The sequence below is a fragment of the Eurosta solidaginis genome, unplaced genomic scaffold (assembly GCF_040869045.1).
Source record: "Eurosta solidaginis isolate ZX-2024a unplaced genomic scaffold, ASM4086904v1 ctg00001930.1, whole genome shotgun sequence".
Taxonomy (NCBI): Eukaryota; Metazoa; Arthropoda; class Insecta; order Diptera; family Tephritidae; genus Eurosta; species Eurosta solidaginis.
The window spans coordinates 2,880-14,144 of record NW_027137336.1 but is presented as its reverse complement, the minus strand read 5'-3'; the positions used below and the strand labels follow the sequence as shown (position 1 = coordinate 14,144).

Genomic DNA, 11,265 nt, shown 5'->3' with positions numbered 1-11,265 from the left:
ATTAAACATGGTAAATGGATTGGTTTATTGACGCAAAATATAACTTTAGAAAAAAATGAAAAAGTTCTGGAGGGCGAAATCAAAAGCCCTTGGAATCTTGGCAGCAATACTGTTCATGGTATGAAGTATATAAATAAATTAGCGGTACCCAACAGATGATATTCTGGGTCACCCTGGTCCACATTTTGTTCAATATCTCGAAAACGCCTTCATGTAACGCCTTCACAACTAAGGGCCACTCCCTTTTAAAACCCTCATTAATACCTTTAGTTTGATACCCATATCGTAAAAACACATTCTAGAGTCACCCTTAGTCAACCTTTATGGCGATATATCGAAAAGGCGTCCACGTATAGAACTAAGGCCCACTCCCTTTTAAAATACTCACTAACACCTTTCATTTGATATCCATATCGTACAAACACGTTCTAGAGTCACCCCTGGTTAACCTTTATGGCGATATCCCGAAAAGGCATCCACTTATAGAACTATAGCCCACTTCCCTTTTAAAATACTCTTTAATACCTTACATTTGATACCCATGTTATACAAGCACATTCCAGGGTTACCCTAGGTACATTTTCCTAAATGGTGATTTTCCCTTATTTTGTCTCCAAAGCTCTCAGCTGAGTATGTAATGTTCGGTTACACCCGAACTTAGCCTTCCTTACTTGTTTTTGTTTGACTCTGACACACATCCAGATATATACAAAGCTTTAGACAGGCACACACACTACTACCATTCTAAAATATTACACTTAATTATCAAACATAACCATAATATATTAAAAAGACAACAACAGATAAAAGAAATAAGTAAGGAAGGTTAAGTTCGGGTGTAACCGAACATTACATACTCAGTTGAGAGCTATGGTGACAACATAAGGGAAAATAACCATGTAGGAAAATGAACCGAGGGAAATCCTGGAATGTGTTTGTATGACATGTGTATCAAATGAAAGGCATTAAAGAGTATTTTATGAGGGAGCGGGCCATAGTTCTATAGGTGGACGACATTTAGGGATATAGCCATAAAGGTGGATCAGGGTTGACTCTAGAATGCGTTTGTACGATATGGGTATCAAATTAAAGGTGTTAATGAGTTTTTTAAAAGGGAGTAATCCTTAGTTCCATAGGTGGATGCCGTTTCGAGATATCGCCACAAAGGTGGATCAGGGGTGACCTTAGAATTTGTTTGTACAATATGGGCATGAAACGAATGGTGTTAATGAGTATTTTAAAAGGGAGTGGGCCTTAGTTCTATAGGTGGATGCCGTTTCGAAATATCGCCATAAAGGTGGACCAGGGTTGACTCTAGAATGTGTTTGTACGATATGGGTATCAAATTAAAGGTATTAATGAGGGTTTTAAAAGGGAGTGGTGGTTGTTGTATAGGTGGTCGCCTTTTCGAGATATCGCCATAAAGGTGGACCAGGGGTGACCCTAGAATTTGTTTGTTCAATATGGGTATCAAAAGAAAGGTGTTAATAAGTATTTTAAAAGGGAGTAATCCTTAGTCCCATAGGTGGACGCCGTTTCGAAATACCGCCATAAAGGTGGACCAGGGATGACCCTAGAATTTGTTCGTATAATATGGGCATCAAACGAAAGGTGTTAATGAAAATTTTAGAAGGGAGTGGGGCCTTAGTTCTATAGGTGGACGCCGTTTCGAAATATCGCCATAAAGGTGGACCAGGGATGACTCTAGAATGTGTTTGTACGATATACGATATACCTCTCGAGATATTGCCATAAAGGTGGGCCAGGGGTAATATGGGTATCAAACGAAAGGAGTTAATGAGTATTTTAAAAGGGAGTGGGCCTTAGTTCTATAGGTGGGCGCCTTTTTCGAGGTATCGCAATAAAGATGGACCAGGGGTGACTCTAGAATGTGTTTGTACGATATGGGTATCAAATTAAAGGTATTAATGAGTATTTTAAAAGGGAGTGGCCCCTAGTTCTATAGATGGACGCCGTTTCGAGATATCGCCATAAAGGTGGACCAGGGGTGACTCTAGAATGAGTTTGTACGATATGGGTATCAAATTAAAGGTATTAATGATAGTTTTAAAAGGGAGTGGTGGTAGTTGTATATGTGAAGTCGTTTTCCAGATATCGACCAAAATGTGGACCAGGGTGACCCAGAACATCATCTGTTGGATACCGCTAATTTATTTATATATGTAATACCTGCCAAGATTTTAAGGGTTTTTTATTTCGCCCTGCAGAACTTTTTAATTTTCTCCTACTTAATATGGTAGGTGTCACAACCATTTTATAAAGTTTTTTCTAAAGTTATATTTCGCTTCAATAAAACAATCCAATTACCTTACCATGTTTCATCCCTTTTTTCGTATTTGGTATAGAATTATGGCATTTTTTTCATTTTTCGTAATTTTCGATATCGAAAAAGTGGTCATAGTCGGATTTCGTTAATTTTTCATACCAAGATAAAGTGAGTTCAAGTAAGCACGTGAACTAAGTTTATTAAAGATATGTCGATTTTTGCTCAAGTTATCGTGTTAACGGCCATGCGGAAGGACAGACGGACGACTGTGTATAAAAACTGGGCGTCGCATCAACCGATTTTGCCCATTTTCACAGAATAGAGTCATAAAATCTATGCCCCTACCAAATTTCAAAAGGATTGGTTAATTTTTGTTCGACTTATGGCGTTAAAAGTATCCTAGACAAATTAAATGAAAAAGGGCGGAGCCACGCCCATTTTGATATTTTCTTTATTTTTGTATTTTGTTGCACTATATCATTACTGGAGTTGAATGTTGACATAATTTACTTATATACTGTAAAGATATTAAATTTTTTGTTAAAATTTTACTTTAAAATTTTTTTTTTTAAAGTGGGCGTGGTCCTTCTCCGCTTTTGCTAATTTTTATTAAGCGTACATATAGTAATAGGAGTAACGTTCCTGCCAAATTTCATCATGATATCTTCAACGACTGCCAAATTACAGCTTGCAAAACTTTTAAATTACCTTCTTTTAAAAGTGGGCGGTGCCACGCCCATTGTCCAAAATTTTACTAATTTTCTATTCTGCGTCATAAGTTCAACTCATCTACCAAGTTTCGTCGCTTTATCTCTCTTTTGTAATGAATTATCGCAATTTTTCGGTTTTTCGAAATTTTCGATATCGAAAAAGTGGGCGTGGTTATAGTCCGATATCGTTCATTTTAAATAGCGATCTGAGATGAGTGCTCAGGAACCTACATACCAAATTTCATCAAGATACCTCAAAATTTACTCAAGTTATCGTGTTAACGGGCGGACGGACGGACATGGCTCAATTAAAATTTTTTTTCGATCGTGATTATTTTGATATATGGAAGTCTATATCTATCTCGATTCCTTTATATATGTACAACCAACCGTTATCCAATCAAACTTAATATACTCTGTGAGCTCTGCTCAACTGAGTATAACAATACAACTTAAAAATCAGCTGAACGAGGAGGACTTGATGGAATTTACTAAAAAGGAAGGAAATATCTAATCTAATATCTAACATACATATATTATAAATGGGAAAGTTTGGATGTTTGGGTGTTTGTCCAGAAGTTTGCTTTTGTGACTCAGTCACGCAAGAACGGCTGGACCGATTTCGATGAAATTTTGCACACATATAGCCAATAGTCTAGCTATATTTTTTTGAAAAGGGGGAGGTCCCCGTCCCCCTAGGAACAGTTATAATTTAATTATTGTATTTTTTTCGTCTTTATGACTGAATCACGCCAGAACGGCTACACGGATTTTGATGAAATTTGGGACACCGACAATAGTCTACTAGCGCAATTTTTTTCGAGCATGGAAAGGGGGGTGGGGACCCCACGACCTCTTCGAACAATTACTTTTAAATAATTTTTACACATTATAACTTTACTTATACTGGCCTTCACCAATATTACAGACTCAATGGGTCAAATAAGTCGAGGGCTTACAAAGTGAGCAGTGACACCCTCCGCCCGTCCGGGATCCGGGACTTTTTCGGTACTATTTCGGGAGCATTTTGGGACCCTTCCGGGATCATTTCTGTATAGTTTTCGGGATTCTTCCGGGATCCCGTCTGAGTTATTTTGGGACATTTTCGGGAATATTCCGGGATAATTTCGGGACCAATTCGCGATCATTGGTCCCGGCATAATTTCTGGATGGGTTTCGGGTACCCGTCGGGGTATTTTCGGGATCATTTGCGTACCTTTGAGAGATAAATTCTTGATGGTTCCCGGGATCACTACGGGAATTTTTCGGGGTCATTTTGGGTCCCTTCCGTAATCATTTCTGGACGGTTTTCGGAATCCGTCCGGGATCCCGTCGGGGTCATTTCGGGACTTTTTCTCGACTAATACGCGATCATTTGCGGATCCTTTCGGCATCATTTCTTGATGGTTTTCGGGATCCGTCCGGGATCCCGTCAAGGTAATTTGGGGACTATTAGGGTATCATTTGAGGACCTTTCCCGCATCATTTAATGATAGTTTCAGGATCCGTCCGGGATCGCGACGGGGTTATTTCGGGATCCCATCGGGGTCATTTGAGGCCTTTTTCGTCAATACGGGATCATTTGGGGACCCTTTCGCCATCATTTCTGGATGGTTTTCGGGATCCGTCCGGGATCCCGTCAGGGTCATTTCGGCAGTATTTGGGTATCATTTGTGAACCTTTCCGGTATCATTTCTGTATAGTTTCCGGTATCCGTCTGGGATCCCTTGAGGGTCGTTTCGGACTATTGAGGACCTTTCCGGCATCATTTCTGGATTGTTTTCGGTATCCGTTCGGGATCCCATCGGGGTTATTTCGGGATCATTTAGGTTCCCTTCCTGCATCATTTCTAGATGGTTTTCGGGATTCGTCCGGGATCCCGTCGGGGTCATTTCACGACTTTTTCGGGATCGTTTGGGGTAGCTTCCGGCGTCATTTCTAGATGTTTCTCTGGATCCGTCCGGGATCCCGTCGGGGTCATTTCGAGACTTTTTCGCCACTAATACGGGATAATTTGGGGACCCTTTCGCCATCATTTCTGGGTGGTTTTCGAGAGCCGTTCAGGACCCCGTCAGGGTCATTTCGGCACTATTTGGGGATCATTTGGTAACCTTTCCGGCATCGTTTCTGGATAGTTTCCGGGATACGTCGGGTATCCCTTCAGGGTAATTTCGGGGTTTTTTCGGGATCATTTGGGGTCCCTTCCGGCATCATTTCTGGATGGCTTTCGGGTTCCCTAAGGGACCCCGTCGGGGTCATTTCTGGACTTTTTCTCGACTAATACGGGATCAGTTGAAGACCTTTCCGGCATCATTTCTAGATGGTTTTCGGGATCCCGTCGGGGTCATTTCGGGACTTTTTTCGACAAATACGGAATCATTTGGGGACCCTTTCGGCACCATTTCTATATGGTTTTCGGGATCCGTCCGGGATCCCGTCAGGGTCATTTCGGGACTATTAGGTGATCATTTGAGGATCTTTCCGGCGTCATTTCTGGATAGTTTTCGATATCCGTTCGGGATCCCGTCGGGGTCATTTCGGGACTTTTTCTGGACTAATACAGGATCATTGGAGGACCTTTCCGGCATCAGTTCTGAATAGTTTATTTCGGCACTATTTCGGGATCATTTGGGGTACCTACCGGCATTATTTCTGGATGGTTTTCGGTATCCGTCCGGGATCCCGTCGTGGTCATTTCGGAACTTTTTCGGGATCATTTGGGGTCCTTTCTGGCATCATTTCTGGATGGTTTTCGGGATACGTACGGTATTCCGTCAGGGTCATTTCGGGACTCTTTCGGGATCATTTGGGTCCCTTTAGGCATCATTTGTACATGGTTTTCGGGATCCGTAAGGGATCCCGTCGGAGTTATTTCGAAACTATATTGGGATCATTTTGGGTACCTTCCGAAATCATTCCTAGATGGTTTTCGTGATCCGTCCGTTATAACGTCTAGGTCATTCAGGACTTTTTCGGGGCTAATGCGGGATCATTTGGGGACCCTTCCGGCATCATTTCTGGATGGCTTTAAAGATCTGTATGGCAACCCATCAGGGTAATTTCGGGACTTTTTCGGGCTATTTCGGGATCATTTGGGGACCCTTCCGGTATCATTTCTTGATGGTTTGCCGGATCCATCAGGATCATTTCGGGACCATTTTGGGACTCTTCTGAGATCATTTCTGGATCCGTCCGGGATGCCGCAGGATTAATTTCGGAATTTTTTTGTTACTCTTTCGGGATAGTTTTGGGATCCCTCCGGGATCCTTTCTGGATCCGTGCGGGATCCCATCGGGGTCGTTTCGGAACTTTTTCTGGACTATGTCGGGATAATTTAGGGACACTTCCTGGGCATTTTCTGGATGGTTTTTGAGATCCGTCCGGAAGCCCGTCAGGGTCATTTCGGAACTTTCTCGGTCTAGAAGCGTGTTGTTGTAATTTCTGTTTTTTTGGGACTATTCCGGGAACTTTTGGAGCCCTTCCTGTGCATTTCTGGATGGTTTTCAGGATCCGTCCGCGATAGCGTAGGGGTTATTTCGTGGATTTTTCTGGATAATTTCGGGATCATTTGGAGATCATATCAGGTTATCAGCTCATTTAGTTCTTTTTTTTTACTTAATTACAAAAATAAAATGCATTATACAGAAAAAAATTGTAAACAGATAACTTGATAAGCAGACTAACGTGAATAGCCCATATATTTTATTTTCTCGTTGCGGACGGGCCGCGGGTAAAGGCTAGTTTGAAATAATCTAAAGACAATACTAAAATGGCGCAAGAAGAGAAATATAAAAACTGAGGAACGCATGAAACAACAATTTTGTGAACAATAACAAACACGAAGATTGTTTTGTAAACAAAACCAATGTTGAATCCCCGCCAGATGTTAAAGCTCTGCTGGCTAAGGGTCAAAAGTTCGCTTTGCCAGTAGAAAATTCCAAATTTCCCCTTTTTCAATTCACTGCCGATGGTGAGGACTTAATGCAGACACAGGAAAATAAAGAAAAGCAGGAAGAAGCACGTACCAAATTCTCTCTCTTAATAAAAGATCACACAGTAACCAACCGAAAAACGGCATCAGACTGTTCCATAATTGATACTGTGTAGCAAACCCGAAAGTTCCTTAAAGAAAATGACCACATTAAAATTTTAACATCGGATAAAGGAAGCAAACTGTGGCAATGGAGACCAATGAATACAACGAAAAAATGGAAGATATTTTAAAGGACTTAAGCACGTACATAATCCAAAGGCAAGATCCTACTTCCAGACTACAAACCAAAAACAATAATTTAGTAGACACACTTTTTAAATTGGACATAACTACGAAAGCTGAAAGAAATAAACTCATGACAACCAGTGCGCTAGCCCCAAGGATCTATGGGCTCCCAAAAATACATAAACCTGGAATGCCACTCAGATCCATATGTCTATGCAAGTATATTGAAAATATCTTAAAGAACGTAACAGCCAATTCAGTATATAATGTTAAAAATACTATCGATTTAAAGGAAAAAATTGGCAATACACCCATTTGCGATGACGAAAAACTCATTTCTTTTAACGTGGTGTCACTCTTCCCAAGCGTAACAATACAACTGGCGCTGGACGTTATACGAGAAAAATGGGCAATAATAAAGGAACATACGAAAATACCGAAATAAATATTTATGCAGATAGTGGCGTTTTGCATCCAAGACATCAGGTATTTTAAATTGAACGACACACTATATAGGAACACAACTTAAAGGATTACCAATCGGATCACCAACCTCGCCTGTGAGCGTCTATAATATAATGGAACAGCTGTTAGATACTACTATTAAAAAGCTAGGACAAAAACCCAGACTTTTCACCAAATACATTGACGACTTATTTGCGATAGTAAACAAAAACGAGGTACAAAATATATTGGACGCGCTTAACTCGTTTGATAGACATATAAACAACATTACAACGGAGCTCGAAGAGGATGGAAAATTGGCATATCTTGACTCGATCATAATCAGAAGGGAAAACGAACTAAAGGTAAAGTGGTACAGAAAACCTACTTCATCTGGACGAATCATCAACTTTAACTCAAAGCATCCTAAAACGATGATAATTAATACAGCAATGGGCTGCATACGACGAATGCTGCAAATTTCTAACGAAATGTACATCCAAGATTATTAAAAACGAAATTAATTATTATTAAAAAACAACGATTTTCCGGGTTCTACTATAAAAAATTTACCAAAACGTCTTTTAATTCAACATCAGGAACAAAATTCAGAAAACACACAAAAAAGAATGTTGAAGACGGTATCATATGTACCTCTGCTAACGGAACGTTTAGCGAAATCGGATTGCTATAATACAGAAAAAGTAAAGAAAGCACACAAACCAGCTAAGACATTAAAAACAATATTCAACAGAACAAAAACAAAAAATACCAATAACCGAAAAAAACCAACAACCGAACGAAGCTTGTGAAAGTATATACGTAGACACAACAAAAGCAAAACTAAAACCGAAACTGTCCCAGCACAAATCAGATTATAAACAATAACCGGGTTTTTTTTACACGTAAACGTCTATTCGCTTAAACTTTATATGGACTGCTAAGCGACAAACTTTAAATACACCTCTGAAATTGCTGCGCATAAAATTTGGCCTACTAAATTTCAATACGCATTATACTCAGATGTAACTGAAATATGTGTCTTTGCTTCACACTCTACACTAACTCTATGTATTCTACACCCCGTGACTGTAGCTAGTTATTTATCCACTGCCGCTAGATGGGTCTCCTAAGCATTATCTAAGCGAGGATAGGCGTTTTTTTTTCACGCGCAAACGTAAACGTATACGCGTGTATAAAAAAAAAACGGCTAATGTCATCACGTTAATTTTCAAAAAACTGTACTCATGACACACTGGGCAGCTAGTGGGCACTCACCAAACTTCGATGCAGCAGAGACTCTCGCACAAGAACAAAACTACAACAAACGATACACATTGGAAATGCTACACATAATTAACACTCCCACAAAAATACGAATGAACTATGAAAGGGACTGTGATTGATGTGCTCACTTGTATCGTCATCTACTAATCAACAATAGGACAGTAGCAAACACTTGATTAGACGGTGCAGACGTAAACACCAAACAGTGTTAATGTCAAATGATGTTATTGTGAATTTTTGTTAAAACTTTTGTTTGTAAACATTTTGTTAACTTGTTATTTTTATTAGTGAAATATGTGATATTAATTGTTTGTTTTCTATGTTTTCATGTTGTCATAAGTGGCCCTGAGGAAGGTTACCGCAGTGTAGCCGAAATATATTGGCATTATAAAAAAAAACGAAAACTGTGTCTTTCAACTGGGTTTTTAGACCTTGAGCTGGCAAAATATCAATATTTCAGTAAAAACAGGTCGCTAAACTCATCAATACAAAAATATTATAGACCCAAAACATCCTCGATTCAAATTCTCAAAAAGTTGCGGATTTAACATTAGCCGCGTTCTATTCTAAGCGAGTGCGAAAAGAACGCCAAACTCGGTTAAAAATTTCCCTTCATGTATTTAACAACACTGGTAACATTTCAGCTGTCAAAATCATCTGTTGTTTATTATTGACGTTTTCTTTGTTATTTATATTACTGCAATGTCCGATAACGAGGATGATTTTATATGCGAAGACGACGAATTTTAGTAAATAATCAGTGATTCACAACGTTGGGTAATAGCAGAATGTGAAAGAACATCTCAGGGGCACCCATACTGCCAATGGACATAGATGAGGTAGAGGTTGTTGGGGAAGATGCTGATGACAAGGAATTCGAAAAGCTGCTGTGGTCTATTGACAATGATACACTATTCCAGCCGCTTGGCTTAACCAATCATGGTACAGATGCTGGAAAGACGGTTTTTGTAACATGGAATGATGAATATTTGCTTAACTTTGTATTCAAAAGAGCGCGACGTACCAAGAAAATCAATTTGACCAAGGTGCGCTTGCCGTTGCCATTGGGAGAAATTGTGAACGATATATTCATACTAGAAATGAATGCTTTGTTACTTATGCGAAGCGGTCAGGTTTATTATTTTAGTTCGGTAAAATCAATACATGCAGTTGACTAGCTAAATGATGCTGGAGGTGGCGTACGTTGTATGGCTCCTGCACCCAATGTAGGATTTAGCTGTATACGTTACGTAGCAAGTGAAAAGGCACTTACATTGGAAATGTATCGCGATGTGCCAGATATAGGTCGAAGTGTACACATACTTTTACAGCGTTGTGATATAACGTTTGATGATAGAAATATATTCAATTGCTCGTAAGAAAGTGAACGTTATACGCTCGTATCTGAACAAGTAACAGCGGATAATTTGGACTTTTTAAAGGGCGAAATGGAGTTAACTACAGGACAATGGCTGCATATCTTTACGGTATCCACAATTATCTTTGCTTTGGTTGTAGGTACTTGGTATGCTATATTAAAACGAAGTTTTTATATATATGACGAGTATATTTTCCTACTTATAGCTTTCTCGGAATCGAATGCAACTGAGCTTGAAAAGGCTAATAATTGTGAGTACGGTATACACCAGCTATGCGCATACGCGACTAATATAGATTGCATACAGTTGGATTGCGAGGAGCGACGTTGTCTTATATTTCAACAATGTGGTAGCATTGATATTTTGTATTATTCACAACTAACGTGTGGATTGCGATGTATGCAACACCATACAGGAGCACAGTATAGTCATTACGTATATGCACCACGTAGGCGTTGCTTGTATTTTACAGATGAAGAGCAGGTGGCGCAATTGCATTTCAGCTACGATAACCAAATGGATACTTGTTTAGTTCAAGAAACGTACAAAGCCATACCTGGGATTATGGCATGTACTAGGGTTGAAACACAGCAACATTTAATATGTATGAGTTGCAACAATATATTTTATACAATTAATTTTGAAAATCCTGCCAGTTTTCACCAGCCCTTAACTCATTCGTCAAGTGTATTTTAAAGTTATCTTGCTGTTAAACTAATGGGTTACGAATCAAAAATTATAAGCAGAAAATAAAACTAAATAACATTATATAAACTGTAATAAATGCAGTCCCCTATAATTATTTAAATAAGAGATTAAAATTAGTTAGCAACTACGTAAGTATATGTGGATTAGAGGTTTACGGAGTAGCTCCTTACGGAGGGATTGCCCCTCGTTCACTTACTCCAGAGAGGCTTCGAACATAACCCCGGTCTTTGG

At 39.4% G+C, this 11,265-nt stretch overlaps 1 pseudogene; it reads left to right on the top strand.

Moving 5' to 3' along the window:
* Window positions 1-9,692: 9,692 nt before the first annotated feature.
* On the top strand, window positions 9,693-11,022 carry LOC137236352 (uncharacterized; annotated as a pseudogene).
* The last annotated feature ends 243 nt before the right edge of the window (window positions 11,023-11,265 follow it).